Source organism: Salvelinus fontinalis, chromosome 5, assembly GCF_029448725.1.
Source record: "Salvelinus fontinalis isolate EN_2023a chromosome 5, ASM2944872v1, whole genome shotgun sequence".
Taxonomy (NCBI): domain Eukaryota; kingdom Metazoa; phylum Chordata; class Actinopteri; order Salmoniformes; family Salmonidae; genus Salvelinus; species Salvelinus fontinalis.
The window spans coordinates 67,289,045-67,315,730 of record NC_074669.1 but is presented as its reverse complement, the minus strand read 5'-3'; the positions used below and the strand labels follow the sequence as shown (position 1 = coordinate 67,315,730).

The following is a 26,686-nucleotide window of genomic DNA, read 5'->3' as shown; positions in this document are numbered from 1 at the left end:
CCCCTTGTGGAAATAACCTCTTAGTGATCTGGCTCTATATAGAGACCTCTGCAGTTTGTACCTTGCAGCACACTGTACAAATATTCGAGGTTAAACTCTTATATTACTGTTCTGCTAGCAGCAGGATAATATGCTGGCAGACAACATCAGATTATTTTCTTCTAAATAAGAGTCCCCCTGCAACGACAAGCTCGACTTTGAGAATAGCGATTATTTTACTGCTGTAGTGGAGTACAACACATTTTCACAGCATTGCAACCACTTTTTAAACAAATAAATTGATAATTTTACATATTTTGATATTGTGTTATTTAGACCAGCATTTCTTTTGAAAGTTTCCAAACTAAATACTGGTATGTTGAAAGCTGTTGTGTAGGTCAGTGGTGTAGTGGTGCCTGGAGAAGTGGGTACACAGTACTCTAATTTAGTAAAACATTTTCCAAACAGCCCAGAGAAGGAAAGGCACCCTGTGTGAAAAGCATGAGAAACAGTGATATACACTCTGAATGACCTAAAATGATGAATCCCATATTGGTCTTTCACAGTCAGGCCAACCCAAGCTGTACTGTTCAATAGGATTATAGTAGACCAACCCAAGCTGTACTGTTCAGTAGGATAATAGTAGACCAACCCAAGCTGTACTGTGCAGTAGGATAATAGTAGACCAACCCAAGCTGTACTGTTCAGTAGGATAATAGTACACCAACCAAAGCTGTACTGTTCAGTAGTATAATAGTAGACCAACCCAAGCTGTACTGTTCAGTAGGATAATAGTAGACCAGCCCAAGCTGTACTGTTCAGTGTGATAATAGTAGACCAACCCAAGCTGTACTGTTCAGTAGGATAATAGTAGACCAACCCAAGCTGTACTGTTCAGTAGGATAATAGTAGACCAACCCAAGCTGTACTATTCAGTAGGATAATAGTAGACCAACCCAAGCTGTACTGGTCAGTAGGATAATAGTAGACCAACCCAAGCTGTACTATTCAGTAGGATAATAGTAGACCAACCCAAGCTGTACTGTTCAGTAGGATAATAGTAGACCAACCCAAGCTGTACTGTTCAGTAGGATAATAGTAGACCAACCCAAGCTGTACTGGTCAGTAGGATAATAGTAGGCCAACCCAAGCTGTACTGTTCAGTAGGATAATAGTAGACCAACCCAAGCTGTACTGTTCAGTAGGATAATAGTACACCAACCAAAGCTGTACTGTTCAGTAGTATAATAGTAGACCAACCCAAGCTGTACTGTTCAGTAGGATAATAGTAGACCAGCCCAAGCTGTACTGTTCAGTGTGATAATAGTAGACCAACCCAAGCTGTACTGTTAAGTAGGATAATAGTAGACCAACCCAAGCTGTACTATTCAGTAGGATAATAGTAGACCAACCCAAGCTGTACTGTTCAGTGTGATAATAGTAGACCAACCCAAGCTGTACTGTTCAGTAGGATAATAGTAGACCAACCCAAGCTGTACTATTCAGTAGGATAATAGTAGACCAACCCAAGCTGTACTGGTCAGTAGGATAATAGTAGACCAACCCAAGCTGTACTATTCAGTAGGATAATAGTAGACCAACCCAAGCTGTACTGTTCAGTAGGATAATAGTAGACCAACCCAAGCTGTACTGTTCAGTAGGATAATAGTAGACCAATCCAAGCTGTACTGGTCAGTAGGATAATAGTAGACAAACCCAAGCTGTACTGTTCAGTAGGATAATAGTAGACCAACCCAAGCTGTACTGTTCAGTAGGATAATAGTAGACCAACCCAAGCTGTACTGTTCAGTAGGATAATAGTAGACCAATCCAAGCTGTACTGTTCAGTAGGATAATAGTAGACCAACCCAAGCTGTACTGTTCAGTAGGATAATAGTAGACCAACCCAAGCTGTACTGTTCAGTAGGATAATAGTAGACCAACCCAAGCTGTACTGGTCAGTAGGATAATAGTAGACCAACCCAAGCTGTACTGGTCAGTAGGATAATAGTAGACCAACCCAAGCTGTACTGTTCAGTAGGATAATAGTACACCAACCCAAGCTGCACTGTTCAGTAGGATAATAGTAGACCAACCCAAGCTGTACTGTTCAGTAGGATAATAGTAGACCAACCCAAGCTGTACTGTTCAGTAGGATAATAGTAGACCAACCCAAGCTGCACTGTTCAGTAGGATAATAGTAGACCAACCCAAGCTGTACTGTTTAGTAGGATAATAGTAGACCAACCCAAGCTGTACTGTTCAGTAGGATAATAGTAGACCAACCCAAGCTGTACTGTTCAGTAGGATAATAGTAGACCAACCCAAGCTGTACTGGTCAGTAGGATAATAGTAGACCAACCCAAGCTGTACTGTTCAGTAGGATAATAGTAGGCCAACCCAAGATGTACTGGTCAGTAGGATAATAGTAGGCCTTTTATTGAAACAGAGAAACTGAGTCAGAAATTCACAAATTCAGAATTTTTCTCATTTTTTCAGGTTTTTGTTCTCATAGTCAGACTTTTTTTAACAGAAAACAATGCAATTGTTCTAAGTCCATAACAATACTTAAACCAATCAGGAGACCACTTTTGAGGTTTGGGGAAAATCTAAGAAATTTACATTTTTGAGAGTATGTCACGTTCCTGACCTGTTTTCTCTTATTTTTGTATGTTTAGTTGGTCAGGGCGTGAGTTGGGGTGGGCATTCTATGTTATGTGTTTCTATGTTGGTTTAATGGGTTGCCTGATATGGTTCTCAATTAGAGGCAGGTGTTTGACATTTCCTCTGATTGAGAACCATATTAAGGTAGGATGTTCTCACTGTTTGTTTGTGGGTGATTGTCTTCCGTGTCTGTGTTTGTCGCGCTACACGGGACTGTTTCGGTTTGTGTAGTCTATTCCTGTTCTGCGTGTTTATGTAAGTTTTCCAGTTCAGGTCTACGTCCTTTTGTTGTTTTGTAATATTCACAAGTGTATTTCGTGTTTCGTCTTTTACTTTAAATAAATTCATTATGTCCTATAACCACGCTGCGCTTTGGTCCAATCCCTACTCCTCCTCTTCAAGCGAAGAGGAGGAGAAAGACCGTTACAGAGTAGTTCCCCTTTAATTCAAGTGTGCAGGAACCTAGCACTATTGTTGGATTAGCAGTGTTAATATAGTACAGAAATCTTATGTTTATTTGACTCTGATGATAAAGAAATAGAAAATATTCCTGTAAAGGACTGTGTTAAATATTTAGGAATACATCTGTCAAAAAACCACAGTCAGACAACATATGAATTTCTCTCCTAAAATTAAGAAAACCAAAAATATATTTAATAATTGTCTACAAAGAGATCTTTCTATACTTGGGAGAGTACTTCTGTCCAAGGCAGAGGGACTGTCTGGTTTTGTGTACCCCTCAACTTTGTTTGTAAATCCTGCTACTTGTAAAGAGATCAACAAGACCTTTCTTGACTTCATCTGGAAAAACAAGTCTCACAAACTAAAGAAGTCAGTCCTCTGTAATAAAAGAGCTGAAGGAGGTCTGGAAGTGTTGGACTTTGTGACGTAAATAACACTTTCAAGATCAACTGGTTGACAAGATGTTTGATCAATACTGATTCAATATGGTATTTCATTCCAAATAATGTGTTTCATAAGTTGGGAGGTCTTCGATTTTTACTGAAATGTCATTATATTCCTGAAAGATTACCCGCTAAATTGGCTAGGTTTCACCAACAAGCTTTAAGGCCTGGAAAATATGTTTCCTACACAATGTTTCCCCACATAAAGCTCTTTTGTGGAATAATTCAGACATAACTGTAAGGAATAAGTCATTGTTCTACCCCAACTGGCATGAGAAGAATAATGACTTTGTTCTTGATGTTTTTGACAACAGAGGTAATATTCTCACATATGAACAATTTATAACAATGAAAGAGTTTCCAATTCCTTTCAGTGTTTATTTCTGTGATCAAAGCTGTTCCCAGTGGTCTAACTACACTCATGAAAACTCATCTTAGCTTTGGTAATGATCACAAAGTTTATCCAGAACTCAGATTGGAAGGCGTGGGCTTACTTGAGAAATCTTGTTGTAATACATATATAAGACAAATTCTTCATTCACAAAACCAACTTCCACCGAGAGGAAAATGTTTCTGGAACATGCTTATTATTCCTGACATTGTCTGGAAAAATGCCTGGTTAAGGACTTACAAATATTGTATACCAAACAAAGTTAAGGAAGTGCACTTTAATATTTTACATAAGATACTGTATATCCATGTAATTCTATGATATCCAAATGTGTGGCTGTTGATGATATCTGCGTTTTCTGTGAAAAAAAGGTGAGAATCTGTCCCACTTGTTCTTTAATGTCAATTTGTGTCAGAATTTTGGGAAAACCTTGAAAAATACTTATTTCCCATTATGAACACGACCCATGTTTTTGACATGAAAGATATACTATGTTACTATTGCAATGATAACAAGACCATTGAAATGATTGTTCATTTCTTTTATTCTTGTTGACAAATACTTTATACACAAACAAAAATTCCAAAATTCTATACCAAAATTACACATTTTTCTGATTGAATTTAACTATTTTATTAAAACATTAATCCTAGTGAATAACAACAACAATAACATCTTCCTGAATCATTATAGATTTTTTCAGAGTGATTACAACTACACTAGAATAGTTAATTATTTATATGTTTTGTCTGTTTTAGTATTTTCTCTTTAATACCTGTGTTCTGTTCTGTATGATGTAACAATGTAAATTGTAGATCTGCATTTTGAATAAAAAAATATATAAATCAAATCAAATATAAAAAGAGGCACTTCTGCTGCGTCTCTTTCTGCTGACTGGAGTGGGCAACGCAGTTGAGGAACCAAAAGTTTATTTTCATTTATTTCATAAAAGTGTAATATTATGTTAAGTCCTTCAAAGAGAAGCATGTGTTGATTGATTCGTGTTTAATGAGTGATAATTTAAAACAAACTTTAGACCCACTACATGTTTCTGTATCAATATGGACTTTTATCAAATTCAAATCCTTTGTATTCCTACTACAATGTTAAAACATTCTACATTGTGACATCATTCAAATATTCTACATTGTGACATTTCATTGATATCATGAAACAACTACTTCATGTATGTATTTTCTGATGTTTGATCAGAGATATTTTATCAGAGTATCTCTTGTGACATTGATCACAGCTATAAGATTTCTCTCCTATGTGTGTTCTCTGGTGTATAGTCAGATGGCTAGATGTAACAAATCTCTTCCCACATTGATCACAGCTATAAGGTTTCACTCCTGTGTGTGCTCTCAGATGTACTATCAGCCAGCTTGAGTGATTAAACCTCTTCCCACATTGAGTACAGTTAAAAGGTTTCTCTACTATGTGTATTTTCTTGTGTGATTTTAAATTTGTTGAACTAACAAAACTCTTTCCGCAGTCAGCGCAGTTGTAAGGTTTCTCTCCGGTGTGTGCTCTCAGATGTACTATCAGGCAGCTTGAGTGAGTAAACCTCTTCCCACATTGATGACAGCTATAAGGTTTCACTCCTGTGTGTGCTCTCAGATGTACTATCAGGCAGCTTGAGTGATTAAACATCTTCCCACATTGGGTACAGCTATAAGGTTTCTCTCCAGTGTGAATTCTCATGTGTACTTTTAGTGATTCTGATCTTAAGTAAATCTTCCCACAATCAAAACAGTGGTGAGATTTCTCTCCTGTGTGTACTCGCTGGTGTATTTTAAGTTCTGATGAAGATTTGCAACTTTTCCCACAGTCAGAGCAGTGAGATTTCTTCCCTGTGGGTCTCTGCTGGTGTTTCTTGAGGTGTTCTGATCGGGAGGGACTCTTCTCTGCCTCGTCAGCTTCATGATGTTGTTGAGGCTCCCCAGAGGATACACGATAGTCACGTCTCTCTTCTGTGTGAACATCAAGTCAGACAGATGGTTAAAGGCCCACAACAGCAGAAATCCACTGTAAAAGGTGATGCCAACAGCGTAGCCATGATGTTGTACAACAATTGACGTCTGTAATGAATGTTAAAATTACTTGACAAATGTCTTAAGACAGTCAAGTGAGCAACAATAGTCATATTTAGTCTTTTTTTCACATTAGTAGTAACATCAATGATTTTAGGCTAGAAAAAAGTAAAAGTTGTTGAAATCCTAAGCAGTGTGCCAGATGACTTTTGGTCTCCAATATAGGCCCCTTTCTGTGCTTTCTAAAATTGCGACAAGGGCGATGCACATACAATTTGGTTGCAGAAACACCTCCCTGATAATGCAGAAACCACTAGTTATGGATGTTGTATATCTGCATGGAGCAAAAAAGGTGAGCAAAGATTTGAGTTTTTCCACAATGTATTCTGAATATGACAACACACTATCAGTGCAAGATCAGGAGTGCTACTCAAGGAAACTCACATTAAGCTCTGTGTCTATTCACTAATTCACCACCATGGGGGAAAACTCAGGGGAGTTCTCATAGGCTGACAGCAGATATAGCCTCCATTTACAGGTTGCTTATGAGTGCATTTCACACTACTTTGGATTATAATTGTAAGGTTCATTTGAATGTCCTGATTAATATAATGTTTATGTTTTTGTCAAAAATGTACTACTTCGTATTTAAAAACGACTTCAACCAGTAAAATGTTCTTTGGCTATTATTCTAAAATGGATGACAGTTTTTTTTAAATGATCTATCTTCAGACAATACCCCATAATGACATCACACCAAAATAGTACCCCATAACAGTGAATAAAGTTTAGAAATGCTTGCTTACCAGTGAACTTTTGGCTAAACCAACTATATCATACTATGACCAATAAGCATACTACAAACTCAATGTACGACACAAATAGTACAGTTAGTATGAGTATTCCAACACAGCTCAGGTCTCTGGGCTGCCATTTTGTTTCTGTTTAAATCCTAGGTTGCCCCTTTAAAAAAGCCACACAACAAACAACCAATCTGCAGTTGAAACAATAACAAAGCTGTCATTATTTTTTTTAATCCAATGATTAGAAACAAATGTCAGATTTCCCCTTTAACACCACACACATCACTCCCACAACTGCCTCTGTTTTTAACACAGTAACGGTACCTACAGTTGAAGTCGAAAGTTTACATACACCTTAGCCAAATACATTTAATCTCATCACAATTCCTGACATTTAATCCTCGTAAAAATTCCCTGTTTTAAGTCAGTTAGGATCACCACTTTATTTTAAGAATGTGAAATGTCAGAATAATAGTAGAGAAAATGATTTATTTCAGCTTTTATTTCTTTCATAAAATTCCCAGTGCGTCAGAAGTTTGCATACACTCAGTTAGTATTTGGTAACATTGCCTTTAAATTGTTTAACTTGGGTCAAACGTTTCGGGTAGCCTTCCACAAGCTTCCCACAATAAGTTGGGTGCATTTTGGCCCATTCCTCCTGACAGAGCTGGTGTAACTGTGTCAGGTTTGTAGGCCTCCTTGCTCGCACACGCTTTTTCAGTTCTGCCCACACATTTTCTATACGATTGAGGTCAGGGCTTTGTGAGGGCCACGCCAATACCTTGACTTTGTTGTCCTTAAGCCATTTTGCCACAACTTTGGAAGTATGCTTGGGGTCATTGTCCATTTGGAAGACCCATTTGCGACCAAGCTTTAACTTCCTGACTGATGTCTTGAGATTTTGCTTCAATATATCCACATAATTTCCCCACCTCATGATGCCATCTAATTTGTGAAGTGCACTAGTTTCTCCTGCAGCAAAACACCCCCACAACATGATGCTGCCACCGCCTTGCTTCACATCTGGGATGGTGAGCTTTGGCTAGCAAGCCTCTCCCTTTTTCTTCCAAACATAACGATGATCATTATGGCCAAACAGTTCTATATTTGTTTCATCAGACCAGAGGACATTTCTCCAATAAGTACGATTCACTGATGTGGCCATCAACCTCCTCCTTCACATCTGACTCCTGATGATCAACCTCCTCCTTCACATCTGACTCCTGATGATCAACCTCCTCCTTCACATCTGACTCCTGATGATCAACCTCCTCCTTCACATCTGACTCCTGATGATCAACCTCCTCCTTCACATCAGACTCCTGATGATCAACCTCCTCCTTCACATCTGACTCCTGATGATCAACCTCCTCCTTCACATCTGACTCCTGATGATCAACCTCCTCCTTCACATCTGACTCCTGATGATCAACCTCCTCCTTCACATCTGACTCCTGATGATCAACCTCCTCCTTCACATCTGACTCCAGTGATCAATCCAGAGCGTCTTCTTTTTGGGGGGGAATCCCGATGGACGTCATTGAATAGGCCGTCATCACGACCACCCACAAGTTAATTGCCATTCAGGTTATCAATAGGAAGAGCATCAGCAATATGTCCTGTCTGGTAACTTGTCTCGTTCAATGGATTTACATTAGCAGGTGCACAGGGAGAAACCCCATTAAAAAAACTTAGTCCATCTCAAACTGCGGAAAAACTTTTGTAAGTCTTTATCAAAGTCTGTGTCCTGTGATGTTGAGTCAAATGAAAGTCCCTTATTATACAAGAGACATAATCCACAGATTCTACAGCACAACGGCAGAGTCATGTCTTCAGTGTAAAACTAACAATGACTCAATAATCCTTCTGGGAATGTTATGACGTCATAAAGTTATGGGCGGAGTTAGAAAGTTGGCTGTCAGAAGTATTACAATGTAAAGGTAGTTTTAATCTGTCTGTCTGCATATTTAAAGACATGGCATTTGAGGGTGCAGTGAGATACCCCAGAGTTGGACAATACTTTTCTCATCAATCATCTTCTATACTAAAAAGTGGAAGTGAACCAATCCTCTGTAATTAACGCAATAGAAAGGTAAAATGCTTTATTATCTAAATATGTAAAGTGCTGGGCGATGGAGAGAAATAAAAAAGTGCAGTTTGAGGCCATGTGGTGGAGAGTGATGCGGGCGCTGGAGATGGGGGTGTGTTCTAGTGGGTCTGGGCAGGTGTGATGTAGTTAATGGAGATGGGGGTGTGTTCTAGTGGGTCTGTGCAGGTGTGATGTAGTTAATGAAGATGGGGGTGTGTTCTAGTGGGTCTGGGCAGGTGTGATGTAGTTAATGGAGATGGAGGTGTGTTCTAGTGGGTCTGGGCAGGTGTGATGTAGTTAATGAAGATGGGGGTGTGTTCTAGTGGGTCTGGGCAGGTGTGATGTAGTTTATGGAGATGGGGGTGTGTTCTAGTGGGTCTGTGCAGGTGTGATGTAGTTAATGGAGATGGGGGTGTGTTCTAGTGGGTCTGGGCAGGTGTGATGTAGTTAATGGAGATGGGGGTGTGTTCTAGTGGGTCTGGGCAGGTGTGATGTAGTTAATGGAGATGGGGGTGTGTTCTAGTGGATCTGGGCAGGTGTGATGTAGTTAATGGAGATGGGGGTGTGTTCTAGTGGGTCTGGGCAGGTGTGATGTAGTTAATGGAGATGGGGGTGTGTTCTAGTGGGTCTGGGCAGGTGTGATGTAGTTAATGGAGATGGGGGTGTGTTCTAGTGGGTCTGGGCAGGTGTGATGTAGTTAATGGAGATGGGGGTGTGTTCTAGTGGGTCTGGGCAGGTGTGATGTAGTTAATGGAGATGGAGGTGTGTTCTAGTGGGTCTGGGCAGGTGTGATGTAGTTAATGGAGATGGAGGTGTGTTCTAGTGGGTCTGGACAGGTGTGATGTAGTTAATGGAGATGGAGGTGTGTTCTAGTGGGTCTGGGCAGGTGTGATGTAGTTAATGGAGATGGGGGTGTGTTCTAGTGGGTCTGGGCAGGTGTGATGTAGTTAATGGAGATGGAGGTGTGTTCTAGTGGGTCTGGGCAGGTGTGATGTAGTTAATATTTGTAGGATGTTGTCATTTGTATAGTTTATAAAAGATCAAATGAAAAATATTTTGATTTGTTTAACACTTTTTTGGTTACTACATAATTCCATATGTGTCATTTCAGAGTATTGATGTCTTCGCTATTATTCTACATTGTAGAAAATAGTAAAAATAAAGAAAAACCCTTGAATGAGTAGGTGTCCTAACTTTTGACTGGTACCATTATTTTCTCATGCAAATACAGTAGGTTGTATCCAAGTGGTTGTATCTCTCTTGGTCATGCCAGTAGGTTACTGTAGGTTTTATCTCTCTTGGTCATGCCAGTAGGTTACTGTAAGTTGTATCTCTCTTTGTCATGCCAGTAGGTTACTGTAGGTTGTATCTCTCTAGGTCATGCCAGTAGGTTACTGTAAGTTGTATCTCTCTTGGTCATGCCAGTAGGTTACTGTAGGTTGTATCTCTCTAGGTCATGACAGTAGGTTACTGTAGGTTGTATCTCTCTTGGTCATGCCAGTAGGTTACTGTAGGTTGTATCTCTCTAGGTCATGCCAGTAGGTTACTGTAGGTTGTATCTCTCTAGGTCATGCCAGTAGGTTACTGTAAGTTGTATCTCTCTAGGTCATGCCAGTAGGTTACTGTAGGTTGTATCTCTCTAGGTCATGCCAGTAGTTTACTGTAGGTTGTATCTCTCTTGGTCATGCCAGTAGGTTACAGTAGGTTGTATCTCTCTAGGTTATGCCAGTAGGTTACAGTAGGTTGTATCTCTCTAGGTCATGCCAGTAGGTTACTGTAGGTTGTATCTCTCTAGGTCATGCCAGTAGGTTACTGTAGGTTGTATCTCTCTAGGTCATGCCAGTAGGTTACTGTAGGTTGTATCTCTCTAGGTCATGCCAGTAGGTTACTGTAGGTTTTATCTCTCTTGGTCATGCCAGTAGGTTACTGTAAGTTGTATCTCTCTTTGTCATGCCAGTAGGTTACTGTAGGTTGTATCTCTCTAGGTCATGCCAGTAGGTTACTGTAAGTTGTATCTCTCTTGGTCATGCCAGTAGGTTACTGTAGGTTGTATCTCTCTAGGTCATGACAGTAGGTTACTGTAGGTTGTATCTCTCTTGGTCATGCCAGTAGGTTACTGTAGGTTGTATCTCTCTAGGTCATGCCAGTAGGTTACTGTAGGTTGTATCTCTCTAGGTCATGCCAGTAGGTTACTGTAAGTTGTATCTCTCTAGGTCATGCCAGTAGGTTACTGTAGGTTGTATCTCTCTAGGTCATGCCAGTAGTTTACTGTAGGTTGTATCTCTCTTGGTCATGCCAGTAGGTTACAGTAGGTTGTATCTCTCTAGGTTATGCCAGTAGGTTACAGTAGGTTGTATCTCTCTAGGTCATGCCAGTAGGTTACTGTAGGTTGTATCTCTCTAGGTCATGCCAGTAGGTTACTGTAGGTTGTATCTCTCTAGGTCATGCCAGTAGGTTACTGTAGGTTGTATCTCTCTAGGTCATGCCAGTAGGTTACTGTAGGTTGTATCTCTCTAGGTCATGCCAGTAGGTTACTGTAGGTTGTATCTCTCTTGGTCATGCCAGTAGGTTACTGTAGGTTTTATCTCTCTTGGTCATGCCAGTAGGTTACTGTAAGTTGTATCTCTCTTGGTCATGCCAGTAGGTTACTGTAGGTTGTATCTCTCTAGGTCATGCCAGTAGGTTACTGTAGGTTGTATCTCTCTAGGTCATGCCAGTAGGTTACTGTAGGTTGTATCTCTCTTGGTCATGCCAGTAGGTTACTGTAAGTTGTATCTCTCTAGGTCATGCCAGTAGGTTACTGTAAGTTGTATCTCTCTAGGTCATGCCAGTAGGTTACTGTAAGTTGTATCTCTCTAGGTCATGCCAGTAGGTTACTCTAGGTCATGCCAGTAGGTTACTGTAAGTTGTATCTCTCTTGGTCATGTCAGTAGGTTACTGTAAGTTGTAACTCTCTTGGTCATGCCAGTAGGTTACTGTAAGTTGTAACTCTCTTGGTCATGCCAGTAGGTTACTGTAAGTTGTATCTCTCTTGGTCATGCCAGTAGGTTACTGTAGGTTGTATCTCTCTAGGTCATGCCAGTAGGTTACTGTAGGTTGTATCTCTCTTGGTCATGCCAGTAGGTTACTGTAAGTTGTATCTCTCTTGGTCATGTCAGTAGGTAACTGTAAGTTGTATCTCTCTTGGTCATGCCAGTAGGTTACTGTAGGTTGTATCTCTCTAGGTCATGCCAGTAGGTTACTGTAGGTTGTATCTCTCTAGGTCATGCCAGTAGGTTACTGTAGGTTGTATCTCTCTTGGTCATGCCAGTAGGTTACTCTAGGTTGTATCTCTCTTGGTCATGCCAGTAGGTTACTCTAGGTTGTATCTCTCTTGGTCATGCCAGTAGGTTACTCTAGGTTGTATCTCTCTTGGTCATGCCAGTAGGTTACTTTATGTTGTATCTCTCTAGGTCATGCCAGTAGGTTACTGTAAGTTGTATCTCTCTTGGTCATGCCAGTAGGTTACTGTAGGTTGTATCTCTCTAGGTCATGCCAGTAGGTTACTGTAGGTTGTATCTCTCTTGGTCATGCCAGTAGGTTACTGTAGGTTTTATCTCTCTTGGTCATGCCAGTAGGTTACTGTAGGTTGTATCTCTCTAGGTCATGCCAGTAGGTTACTGTAAGTTGTATCTCTCTTGGTCATGCCAGTAGGTTACTGTAGGTTGTATCTCTCTTGGTCATGCCAGTAGGTTACTGTAAGTTGTATCTCTCTTGGTCATGCCAGTAGGTTACTGTAAGTTGTAACTCTCTTGGTCATGCCAGTAGGTTACTGTAGGTTGTATCTCTCTAGGTTATGCCAGTAGGTTACAGTAGGTTGTATCTCTCTAGGTCATGCCAGTAGGTTACTGTAAGTTGTATCTCTCTTGGTCATGCCAGTAGGTTACTGTAGGTTGTATCTCTCTTGGTCATGCCAGTAGGTTACTGTAGGTTGTATCTCTCTAGGTTATGCCAGTAGGTTACAGTAGGTTGTATCTCTCTAGGTCATGCCAGTAGGTTACTGTAGGTTGTATCTCTCTAGGTCATGCCAGTAGGTTACTGTAAGTTGTATCTCTCTAGGTCATGCCAGTAGGTTACTGTAAGTTGTATCTCTCTAGGTCATGCCAGTAGGTTACTGTAAGTTGTTTCTCTCTTGGTCATGCCAGTAGGTTACTGTAAGTTGTAACTCTCTTGGTCATGCCAGTAGGTTACTGTAGGTTGTATCTCTCTTGGTCATGCCAGTAGGTTACTGTAAGTTGTTTCTCTCTTGGTCATGCCAGTAGGTTACTGTAAGTTGTATCTCTCTTGGTCATGCCAGTAGGTTACTGTAGGTTGTATCTCTCTAGGTCATGCCAGTAGGTTACTGTAGGTTGTATCTCTCTAGGTCATGCCAGTAGGTTACTGTAGGTTGTATCTCTCTTGGTCATGCCAGTAGGTTACTGTAAGTTGTATCTCTCTTGGTCATGCCAGTAGGTTACTGTAAGTTGTATCTCTCTAGGTCATGCCAGTAGGTTACTGTAGGTTGTATCTCTCTTGGTCATGCCAGTAGGTTACTGTAGGTTGTATCCAAGTGGAAACAATTATTTACCCAATGTGGAAAGTGTTGAATTTGGTCAACAACAAAATGAATGGCTTATTTGCTACGTGAGGTTTACTTGATCTAACAGAAGTGTCGTAATTCTTAAATTGTTATGTGGACACGTGACATACCGACAACTTTGATAAAAAAACACTGTAGGAGTTGTCTCCAGATCGCTATGCATATTCATGCTAGTAGCTTAGCATCTCTCTCCATTGAATACAGGCGGTTGACGACAACAACCCTCATAGAATATAAACAATAGATAACAATAATAATAAGATCCACCAATCCAAAGAAAGGATAGGCGGGAGTTAGACAACCCACAGTGCTGCTTTGTGGACAACGACTCCCCTTGTTAGGGCAGAGACTTATTGTCAGTATATCCATAATCGTTGGTGTAGCCAACCCAACTCTCGCATGGCACTATTGGGGGGCACTGTGTGTAGTAAATCATAACTACATTAAAATCACTACATGCCGTGGCCCCCAGATAGACCCTTCTCAAATATATATGTTAAGTCACTTTTTGGAAACGGAACGGAGAAAACAAGGGGTAGCTTGCTCTCTACGTCGTCTGATTCTAGACATATCAGTCATCATCCTAGGGCCCTCCCTTGATGAGGTATTGACGAGCCAACTCCGAATATCCAAAGTGAAAACCCAATTTAAGGCGGTACTTACTGATGTAAATCAGATCTCCTACCTCCACCTCTTCATCTTTCAATGTGACAGAAATCTCCCCTTCCTTCTTCACGTCAAAAACGGCATCTCTTTCTCATCCTCCTCTTTCACTGTGAACGCTTCTTCCTCTTTCACTGTAACAGCCTCGCCCTCAATTTATTTTTTAACGGTGACATCCTCCTCTTCCTTCTCCTCTTTCACGACAATGTTCAGGCCCAGAGCTTCTTTCTCCGTCCAGCAGACCTCTTCTTCTTTGGCAGGAGGGGAGAAGCTTACTGACCTCATGTTCGGGGATATTAGCTAGCTAGCTATCATTAGCGACTAAGCTACTGCTAATTTAACCAGCCAGCTACTATATCTGACTAATAAAAAATAACGTCATATTAAATTAAATAGGTTAACAAGTAGATACGATAGAAGTGTGTCTAAAACACAGCAGCTAATATACACCGAAAGCGTAAAAACAGCTTGAATCTTTCGGCTACGTTGGCTAGCAAGCTACCGAGGTGGTTGACTTGTTGTTTTTCATGAACCGTCCACTACATTATACGTCACGATAGCAGCATCGCTGACTCTGCAGACTGGAGTGGGAAACGCAGATAGCAACATCGCCGTCTGCCGACTGGAGTGGGAAATGCAGTTGAGGAAATGGATTTCATTAAATAATGCTATTATATTGAGACATACAAAGACAGGAATGTGTTGATTGATTAGTGCGAATACATTTTATTTTACTACAGCACATTTAAGGCAGTTTCATTAAGTCAAACTAAATCTAAATAAGTAGCCAGCTACTGTCAGTCTATACTGCTCCTACATGGTGTAACAATACATCATGTAGATGTATATAATGAACAGACTAGGTCTATACTGCTCCAACATGGTGTAACAATACATCATATAGATGTATATAATGAACAGACTAGGTCTATACTGCTCCTACAGGGTGTAACAATACATCATGTAGATGTATATAATGAACAGACTAGGTCTATACTGCTCCTACATGGTGTAACAATACATCATGTAGATGTATATAATGAACAGACTAGGTCTATACTGGTCCTACAGGGTGTAACAATACATCATGTAGATGTATATAATGAACAGACTAGGTCTCTACTGCTCCTACAGGGTGTAACAATACATCATGTAGATGTATATAATGAACAGACTAGGTCTATACTGCTCCTACAGGGTGTAACAATACATCATGTAGATGTATATAATGAACAGACCAGGTCTATACTGCTCCTACATGGTGTAACAATACATCATGTAAATGTATATAATGAACAGACTAGGTCTATACTGCTCCTACATGGTGTAACAATACATCATGTAGATGTATATAATGAACAGACTAGGTCTATACTGCTCCTACATGGTGTAACAATACATCATGTAGATGTATATAATGAACAGCCTAGGTCTATACTGCTCCTATATGGTGTAACAATACATCATGTAGATGTATATAATGAACAGACTAGGTCTATACTGCTCCTACATGGTGTAACAATACATCATGTAGATGTATATAATGAACAGACTAGGTCTATACTGCTCCTACATGGTGTAACAATACATCATGTAGATGTATATAATGAACAGACTAGGTCTATACTGCTCCTACATGGTGTAACAATACATCATGTAGACGTACACTACCGTTCAAAAGTTTGGGTCACTTAGAAATGTCCTTGTTTTTGAAAGAACATCACATTTTTTGTCCAATAAAATACATTCAAATTGATCAGAAATACAGTTTAGACATTGTTTATGTTGTAAATGACTATTGTAGCTGGAAACGACTGATTGTTTTATGGAATATCTACATAGGCGTACAGAGGCCCATTATCAGTTACCATCACTCCTGTGTTACAATGGCATGTTGTGTTAGCTAATCCAAGTTTATCATTTTAAAATGCTAATTGATCATTAGAAAACCCTTTTGCAATAATGATAGCACAGCTGAAAACTGTTGTGCTGATTAAACAAAGCTTTTGTAAACAGTGTGCAGGTCTTCTTGTTCTTTAACAAAGCTTTTTTAACAATCAGGCAGTAGAACAACAATAATCATCACCTCTTGACCAATCTTCCCTCCCCTTAACATTCAGACCCTGTCAGTGTTCCAGGTGGTCATTGGGTTTGATTCAGACCCTGTCAGTGTGCCAGGTGGACATTGGGTTTGATTCAGACCCTGTCAGTGTGCCAGGTGTACATTGGGTTTGATTCAGACCCTGTCAGTGTGCCAGGTGGACATTGGGTTTGATTCAGACCCTGTCAGTGTTCCAGGTGGTCATTGGGTTTGATTCAGACCCTGTCAGTGTGCCAGGTGGACATTGGGTTTGATTCAGACCCTGTCAGTGTGCCAGGTGTACATTGGGTTTGATTCAGACCCTGTCAGTGTGCCAGGTGGTCATTGGGTTTGATTCAGACCCTGTCAGTGTGCCAGGTGGTCATTGGGTTTGATTCAGACCCTGTCAGTGTGCCAGGTGGACATTGGGTTTGATTCAGACCCTGTCAGTGTGCCAGGTGGACATTGGGTTTGATTCAGACCCTGTCAGTGTGCCAGGTGTACATTGGGTTTGATTCAGACCCTGTCAGTGTGCCAGGTGGACATTGGGTTTGATTCAGACCCTGTCAGTGTTCCAGGTGGTCATTGGGTTTGATTCAGACCCTGTCAGTGTGCCAGGTGGACATTGGGTTTGATTCAGACCCTGTCAGTGTGCCAGGTGTACATTGGGTTTGATTCAGACCCTGTCAGTGTGCCAGGTGGTCATTGGGTTTGATTCAGACCCTGTCAGTGTGCCAGGTGGTCATTGGGTTTGATTCAGACCCTGTCAGTGTGCCAGGTGGACATTGGGTTTGATTCAGACCCTGTCAGTGTGCCAGGTGGACATTGGGTTTGATTCAGACCCTGCCAGCATGGCCAGAAATGTATTCCAAGGTCAGTAACTTATAACCACGGAATCACCGCAGACCTTTCATGCCTAAAAACACCTAAGTATTAGATTTACTGCATCAGCAAATCTAATTTTGTCACTGCATAAGACACCATTCACAATGATGGCCGAGGTATGTGTAAAACATAACATATTATTTCCTCATTGTAAAAAAATGTCCCGCTCCTTTAAAACATATTTGTAATGGCAAGGCTTTAGCTCAGTGGGCTGTTCCATTGTTGAGGAAAGCAGGGGGAGTGTTGTGAGTAACAGAACTGCCTGAGATGTAGGGGAAGGGAAGCTGTTCCATTGTTGAGGAAAGCAGGGGGAGTGTTGTGAGTAACAGAACTGGCTGAGATGTAGGGGAAGGGAAGCTGCTCCATTGTTGAGGAAAGCAGGGGGAGTGTTGTGAGTAACAGAACTGCCTGAGATGTAGGGGAAGGGAAGCTGTTCCATTGTTGAGGAAAGCAGGGGGGGTGTTGTGAGTAACAGAACTGCCTGAGATGTAGGGGAAGGGAAGCTGTTCCATTGTTGAGGAAAGCAGGGGGAGGGTTGTGAGTAACAGAACTGCCTGAGATGTAGGGGAAGGGAAGCTGTTCTATTGTTGAGGAAAGCAGGGGGAGTGTTGTGAGTAACAGAACTGCCTGAGATGTAGGGGAAGGGAAGCTGCTCACTGATTGGCTGTAGGGACAAGGGTCCCTCCAAAAATCTATCACTAATAGGCCAAGCCTCCACAGACCCTGTCTTGTACTTGTTAAACAAATAATTTGACATTCAAATATGTCATTTTAAATCCAGCTGGGCCTTTTAACACAGACAGTTGTTCCTGCTGTAGATGTTATGCCTTTGTACAGATCTAGGATCAGTTCGTTTTATATGTTCTCTAACACAGGCAGTTGTTCCTGCTGTAGATGTTATGCCTTTGCACAGATCTAGGACCAGTTCACCTCCACAATGCATGTACAGTACCGGTCAATTATTTGGACACACCTACAAATCAATGTTTTTTCTTTATTTTAACTATTGTCTACATTGTACAGATCTAGGATCAGTTTTAACTATTGTCTACATTGTAGAATAATAGTGGAGACATTGAAACTATGAAATAACACATATGGAATCATGTAGTAACCAAACAAGTGGCAGTAGAATGGCTTTACTGAAGATCTCAGTAACTTTCAACGTGGCACCGTCAGAGGATGGCACCTTTCCAACAAGTCAGTTTGTCAAGTTTCTGACCTGCTAGAGCTTCCCCGGTCAACTGTAAGTGCTGTTATTGAGAAGTGGAAGCATCTAGGACCAACAACGGCTCAGCCAAGAAGTAGTGGGCCACACAAGTTCACAGAACGGGACCGCCGAGTGCTGAAGCGTGTAACGTGTAAAAATCATCTGTACTTGGTTGCAACACTCACTAACAAGTTCCAATCTGCCTCTGGAAGCAACATCAGCACAAGAAACTGTTTGTCAGGAGCTTCATGAAATGGGTTTCCAGGGCCGAGCAGCTGCATACAAGCCTAAGATCACCATGTGCAATGCCAAGTGTAGGCTTAAGTGGTGTAAAGCTAGCTGCCATTGGACTCTGGAGCAGTGGAAACGTATTCTCTGGAGTGAGGAATTATGCTTCACCTTCTAGCAATCCGACGGACTAATCTGGGTTTGGCGGATGCCAGGAGAATGCTACCTGCCCCAATGCATAGTGCCAACTGTAAAGTTTGGTGGAGGAGGAATAATGGTCTGGGGTTGTTTTTAATGGTTTGGGCCCCTTAGTTTCAGTTAAGGGAAATCTAATCGCTACAGCATTCAATGACATTCTAGAGGAATCTGTGCTTCCAACTTTGTGGCAACAGTTTGGGGAAGGCCCTTTCCTGTTTCAGCATGACAATGCCCTTGTACGCAAAGCGAGTTCCATACATGATTGGTTAGTCGAGATTGGTGTGGAAGAACTTCACAAAGCCCTGACCTCAACAACGTCGAACACCTTTGGGATGAATTGGAACGCCGACTGTGAGCCAGGCCTAATCGCCCAACATCAGTGCCCGACCTCACTAATGCTCTTGTGGCTGAATGGAAGCAAGTCCCTGCAGCAATGTTCCAACATCTAGTGGAAAGCCTTCCCAGAAGACTGGAGGCTGTTATAGCAGCAACGGGGGGACCAACTCCATATTAATGCCCATGATTTTGGAATGAGATGTTTGACGAGCAGGTGTCCACATACTTTGGTGATTTAGTGTATATACTGCAGACAGACAGACAGACAGACAGACAGACAGACAGACAGACAGACAGACAGACAGACAGACAGACAGACAGAACTACTAGTCACCCCTCCACTCTCTCCCTGAGTCCAGGCCCCAGACAGACAGAACTACTAGTCACCCCTCCACTCTCTCCCTGAGTCCAGGCCCCAGACAGACAGAACAGCAACACCGTCAGAACTATAGCAGTCTTCATTCTGAAATGACTCTGGTCTTCTTCAGAAGTAGTGCAGTAGTCTACAGGGTTCAGAACTCACCTTTTTAAACACTTCTTATCACTCATATCATGAGGTTTCACATGTGTTTGGTTACATAGTGTCCAATGTTCTTCTTAGTGATAAAACAGCAAACATTAAGAGTGTTTACTTATCAGACCCACATATATAATAAATATACTATAATATACTATATTCATATGCTTTTAGTACTCACACATGAATCATATCATGTTTGCAGGTCATGTGTTGTTTTGAGGCAGCAGTAAAAACACACTGACAGGACAGTTCCTCTTATGGCCACTAGGTGGTAATCTGGTGTCACAGACGCAGGACTGAAGACTAAAGAGAAGCATTGTCCCAATTATCTCTCCTTTCTCCTAAAGTGTGCACTTGTTCCCTTCACTGAAATGACTGGTAAACTAAATATAGTGGAAACGCCCACTTGATAACAGAAGGTAGAGTCCTTTGAGTGGAACGGTGGGAGACAAACAGTACCTCCTCTCCCCTTCTCTCCCCTCTCCTCTCCCCCCTCTCCTCTCCTCTTCTTCCCCTCTCCCCTTCTCCCCCCTCTCCTCTTCTCTTCTCCCCCTTTCCCCTTCTTCTACCTCCCCTTAATTTATCTAATATAAATTAAAGGATGGGAGGGAGACAGAGAGGGGGGAGGTGAAGGGAAGTAGGATAGAGAGGGAGGAGGGGGAGAGAGAGAATATCATTTGTATCACTTACTTCTCACCAGTGATGTCATCATAACCAGTAACCTGTTCCTCTCTTGTCCCAGTCCAGCCTGACCCTGACATATAGCATCAGGCCTGTTGAGTTGACTTGGGTAACAGACCTCTAGCTTCTACACCACATCCCCCCTTCTCCTGCTCTAACATGAGACCTCATCAGTACTCATTTTGGGTGCTCGTACTTTTTATATTGAGGTGCTGGAACATTAAGCCAATATTCTATAAGAGGTGAACTCAAGCAGTAGAAAGTTAGAGCTGATATTATAGGACACACTATGTGAACTTTGCTGCTCTGTCAGCAGTTTCCTGTGGAGTTTTTCAGTTTGCTGTAGTGTGTTCAACCACTGATCCAAGATAAGTTGCTACGAAGTTTATCTCACATCAAAGACCTAACGAACGTATGACATAGAAGTCATATAGCCGAGCAGTATGTTCCACTCTTCAGTCCAAACCTTATGACAGTAGACTGTATATGTCAGTGGAGCCCCAGTTAGAGACAGATATGATACCTGTAGTGGTACTGACCATCCTGTTGTGGAGCACAGGTAGGAGGCTGTTATGTTGATATACATTTGTGACAGTTACTGAGATATGTTTTGATATTGTAAGATATATTACCATTTGCAGGGCTAGTAAAATAACATGCAACTGGAAGCAGACAGTAAAAATGTGTCTCAAAGCAGGACAATGATGTGATCACCTGTAAATGTACTTTACTGTAGCCTAACTGTCCATCTGGGGACAGGCACTAACGTCAGTTAAGTGGTGATGGTGTCATGCATCTGACTGTTGTATATTCAGTGTGTCAATGATTGATTGTATCTGTCTCTATGTAAATGAATGAGAGTATATTTTATGTATCTGTTTAATATTGGTCGTATGTTAGAGTAGGAGAAGGGGGAGTGTTGATGCTAGAGGTCTATGTGATGAGTCAAGATCAACAGGTCCAACACTATATGTCAAGAAGAGAAAGAGGGAGAGAGAGATGAAAGAGAGAGGAGGGGTGGGGAGAGAGATTTGAGGAGGAGGAGAGAGAGAGGAGAGTAGGGAGAGAGGAGGGTAGGGGAGAGAGGAGGGTAGATGAGAGAGAAGTGAAGAGGAGAGAGAAAGGGAGGGGAGAATGGAGGGAAGGGGAGAGAGGAGGGTAGAGGAGAGAGGAGGGTAGAGGAGAGAGAAGTGGAGAGGAGAGAGGAGGGTGGGGGAGAGAGGAGGGTAGATGAGAGAGAAGTGAAGAGGAGAGAGGAGGGTAGAGGAGAGAGGAGGGTAGAGGAGAGAGAAGTGGAGAGGAGAGAGGAGGGGTGGGGAGAGAGGAGGGTAGAGGAGAGAGAAGTGGAGAGGAGAGAGGAGGGTGGGGGAGAGAGGAGGGTAGAGGAGAGAGAAGTGGAGAGGAGAGAGGAGGGGTGGGGAGAGAGGAGGGTAGAGGAGAGAGAAGTAGAGAGGAGTGAGGAGGGGAGGGGAGAGAGGAGGGTAGAGGAGAGATGAGTGTAGAGGAGAGAGGAGGGGAGGGGAGAGAGGAGAGAGGAGGGGAGGGGAGAGAGGAGGGGAGGGGAGAGAGGAGGGTAGGGGAGAGAGGAGGGTAGAGGAGAGATGAGTGGAGAGGAGAGAGGAGGGGAGGGGAGAGAGGAGGGTAGAGGAGAGAGAAGTGAAGAGGAGAGAGGATGGGAGGGGAGAGAGGAGGGTAGAGGAGAGAGAAGTGGAGAGGAGAGAGGAGGGGAGGGGAGAGAGGAGAGAGGAGGGGAGGGAGAGAGGAGGGTAGAGGAGAGAGAAGTGGAGAGGAGAGAGGAGGGGAGGGGAGAGAGGAGGGTAGAGGAGAGAAAAGTGGAGAGGAGAGAGAGTGTGTGTACACGTGGTTGTTGGTGTGGCTGAAATAGAATCCACTAATTTGAAGGGGTGTCCACATACTTTTGTATATATAGTGTATGTACACATGGGTGTTGTTGCACCATACCAACGATAAGCTTGTCTTCCCATCACATCATGAAAGGTCATGTTGATGTTCATTTAACCTCTGTCTCTCTCTTCCTCTGACTCCTCCCTTTCTCCTCTGTCTCTCTCTTCCTCTGACTCCTCCCTTTCTCCTCTGTCTCTCTCTTCCTCTGACTCCTCCCTTTCTCCTCTGTCTCTCTCTTCCTCTGACTCCTCCCTTTCTCCTCTGTCTCTCTCTTTCTCCTCAGATCTCCAGGCTCAAAGCGTCAGTCCACCAGGTAGGTAGAGTATAAATCTACAGTGATTATAGCAGTTCAATATTAGTCAACTTTATTATCCCACATGGAGAAATTCATGTGTCCATACAAACCATTCTAAAACCCAATAACAAGTAGTGTTTTATGGAACTACTAATACTTGTCAACCACAAAGCATTACTGCTGTTAGAATAACAGAATCACTGTCATCATCTGTCCTCACCACTGTGTTTTCCTCTCTGCTGTTTACAGCTGAACTCTCAGTCAGACTGGTGGATGGGACCACTTCCTGTTCTGGGACAGTGGAAGTCTTCTACAGAGGAGAGTGGTCAGGTCTATGTACTGAGTGGTGGAGCATGATGATAGAGGTCAGGTTTGTGTGTAGAGAGCTGGACTGTGGGAATCCTGTAGCTGAATCTAGAGGACATCTGTTTGAGGATGGAAAACGAAGAGTCATACTAGGTGGTTGCTACGGAAATGAGTCTTCTATTAGACAGTGTGACATCATAGGAGAACCTGGTGGCTGTAATGATGGATATGATCATTATGTGACCTGTTCAGGTAAGAGACTGGTCATATTGAGAGATTTATTTACACATTATACAATATTACCATGTATCATGTTTTATGTGTTTTTATTTCATTTAAATAGAGGGAGAGATGTCAGATGTATTTAAACATTATATTTGTGTTTGTCATATTGGTTTATGGGAGATGTTCATGGGCAGATCATTGTAGTTCAGATGGTACTGAAGTGAAGCTGCCTGATGGATGTCCAGCTGTTTATTTTCTATAAAGTGAAGTGAACTTATTCCTGTCTCCTGCCTGCATTATTCCCAACCCGATCCTGAGTGACTAAGAACCCATTTCTACCACTTACAGTATCAAACATAGCAAACTACAATCTTTTATCCAACATATTTGTGTTCAGTCCTTGACAGTGTCATCAACAAAACTGATTGGATGTTCAACCAACTCTTTTTCTCCAGAGTCTGTGCGGCTTGTGGATGGAGCTGGTCTCTGCTCTGGGAGAGTGGAGGTGAAGTCCAATCAGTCCTGGGCCTCAGTGTGTGAAGCTGACTTTGACCGGCAGGATGCAGAGGTAGTCTGTGGGGAGCTTGGCTGTGGGGCTCCTGCAGCTCTACAGGGGGGGCTCTATGGAGAAGGTGAGGGTCAGACCTGGGATAAAGAGTTCCAGTGTAAAGGCAAAGAGTCCCTTCTCCTGGACTGTGACACCTCAGACAGAAAACACAACACCTGCCTACCTGGTAATGCTGTTGGACTCACCTGCTCAGGTAAGAAACAGTTTGTCACTCAATCAACATTGTTTCTCACCTGGAGTGAAGAATATGAGAGACAATATAGGTGTGTTTTAGTGAGAAAATAGTAAGAATACTGTCTCTCTCTTTTCTTTTGTCAGAGCCTGATGATGTGAGGCTGGTGGGAGGAGGCAGTCACTGTGCTGGTGGAGTGGAGCGGTACGACCAGGGAGAGTGGAGGAATGTGGGAACTGAGGACAGGGCCCAGGGGGCCATAGCTGCAGTAGTGTGTAGACAGCTGGGTTGTGGCTCCACAGTTTCAGTACTACCTGGAAACACCACTGGAGGGAAAAACATGATATGTTCTGGATCTGAGCCTTCACTGAGGGATTGTTATAGAAGATCTGATCTCCTTCCTGAACTCACAGTGATCTGCTCAGGTAATAACAATAGATTATAATTACATTCAACTGATTTCCTTCATTCATACAACTTCCTCTGCACCTCTCATGATGACTGTTTAACTTGTCAGTCTGCTTTACTAAATAGATCAATCAGTCAAGTAGGAATGAAATACAAGTTAAATTTTCCAGAATGCTTTTGTATTTGAGTGTTATCTCAGTGAACGTCTCTACTCACTACCACTGTCACATGTCATGTTATTGTCATATCTAAATGAGGAAAGTAGTTGAGGAGCTACGTTTTCTTTTTCTCTCCTCTTGTTCCAGATGTCCTGCTTAAGCCTGATATCAACATATGTTGTCTCAGTGACTGTAGGCCCACTACTCATGTTGCCCTGTGAGGGAGGGTGGCTGGCACTGTTACATGCTGATGTGATTGTCATATCTATAGGAAACTAGTTGAAGAGGTTTTTCTTCTTCTCTTTTATTGTTACAGATCTCCTGGTCCAGCCTGATATCTCCCTGACTGACTCAATGGGAGGGGTCTCCAGGGGCCACCAGGGGCCCGAGATGATCAGGGGCTACAGCTTCACCATCACCTGCTCCACTCAGCCACAGTACCCAGGAGGCTCCTTCCTCCTCACGTTCACCGGCTCCAACAGAACCCAGACCCAGCCAGCTGTCAATCATTCTGCTGCCTTCCTCTTCCCTGCTGCAGATGACTCCCACCAAGGGAACTACAGCTGTGTTTATGACAATTATGTTTTCTCTCATAACTTCTCCTCTGAGAGTGAGCTCCTCTCCCTCACCATCACAGGTAACTGAACATGAACCAGACTTATAACTTTGTCATTGACAGATTTCCCACAGATCTATGTGATGATGATCAGTCCCCTCATCAAAGGTGTTTCTGTTTGCAGCCTCTCCTCTGCCAGCCTTCATCATCAGACACGTTGTAGTGCTGCTGCTCCTACTGACAGCCATCACCACCTCCTACCTGTACTACAAGGTAAAGACATTTACTCAGACGTTACAAGTCATTTAAACTAGAGGGTGAGGGGGAGGGGGAGAGGGAGAGAGAGAGAATGGAGATACTAGAGAGTAAATGTCTGACTGTTGGTGCTGTGTCTCCTTAGCCCACCAGGAGGCAGAAGAGAGTGAACAGGGTGAGCAGCATGGATCTTGATGTCAATGCCATGGAGATGGTCTCTCTGAGCTCCAGAGCTGAAGCTGGACCGGGAGAGGAGAGAGCAGCCCAGGGGACGGAGTAGGAGTAGAATGAAGCTGACCCTACATGCTGATCTTAGGTCAGTTTTGTGTTTTAAATCGATGGTCAGCAGTGGACTGGTGTTTAAAATGTGGTGACAAACCTGAAGTGGTTCTAATTTTAATAACAAGTTCAGAATTAGTTTATCTTTCTAGAACCTTGGAAGAAATCTAAAAGGAGTGACTGCAACCACCATTATTCCTTTGAGTTTGTTTAATACCACCAGAATGGTAACATGGGGTTTGAGTAACATGGGGTTCTGGTAACATGGGGTTTGGGTAACATGGCGTTTTGGGTAACATGAGGTTTTGGTAACATGGGGTTTTGGGTAACATGGGGTTTTGGGTAACATGGGGTTTTGGGTAACATGGGGTTTTGGGTAACATGGGGTTTTGGGTAACATGGGGTTTTGGGTAACATGAGGTTTTGGGTAACATGGGGTTTTGGGTAACATGAGGTTTTGGGTAACATGGCGTTTTGGGTAACATGAGGTTTTGGGTAACATGGGGTTTTGGTTAACATGAGGTTTTAGGTAACATGAGGTTTTGGGTAACATGGTGTTTTGGGTAACATGAGGTTTTGGGTAACATGGCGTTTTGGGTAACATGAGGTTTTGGTAACATGGGTTTTTGGTAACATGGGTTTTTGGTAACATGGGGTTTTGGTAACATGGGGTTTTTGGTAACATGGGTTTTTGGTAACATGGGGTTATGATTATTTTAAGAGAATAGCTCAATTAGTCTGTTTTGTGTTCCAGAATGTATTGCTTTTTGCCTTTCTCCTCATGTCTTTGTCTTATTTAGTGTCTCTTAGATTCATTATTTTATTTAGTGTCTCTTAGATTCTTTATCGTATTTAGTGTCTCTTAGATTCTTTATCTTATTTAGTTTCTCTTAGATTATTTATCTTGAAGTGTCTCCATTATTAGTCCATATATTATTATAATCATCTGGTCATTCTTTGTATTTTGAAACATTTTTTATTAAAGGGGTTTGTTGTTGTTTACCTCTCATGATGTTATTGATTATAAATGTTATGATATTGATTATGATGTAGATTATTGTTATGATGTTGTTAGTAGTATATAGATAATGATGTTATTGATTATAAATGTTATGAAACTGATTATTGATTATGATGTAGATTATTGTTATGATGTTGTTAGTAGTATATAGATAATGATGTTATTGATTATACATGTTATGATATTGATTATTGATTATGATGTAGATTATTGTTATGATGTTGTTAGTAGTATATAAATAATGATGCTATTGAT

General features: G+C 42.0%; 1 long non-coding RNA gene across 1 annotated transcript; it reads right to left on the bottom strand.

Moving 5' to 3' along the window:
* Positions 1 to 4,465: 4,465 nt before the first annotated feature.
* LOC129856071 (uncharacterized) lies at positions 4,466 to 14,679 on the bottom strand. Its single transcript, XR_008759612.1, has 2 exons — positions 14,146 to 14,679; positions 4,466 to 5,912 (listed from the first exon to the last, which is right to left on the bottom strand). It is a non-coding gene; the product is annotated as an uncharacterized LOC129856071 (long non-coding RNA).
* Between the last annotated feature and the right edge of the window lie 12,007 nt (positions 14,680 to 26,686).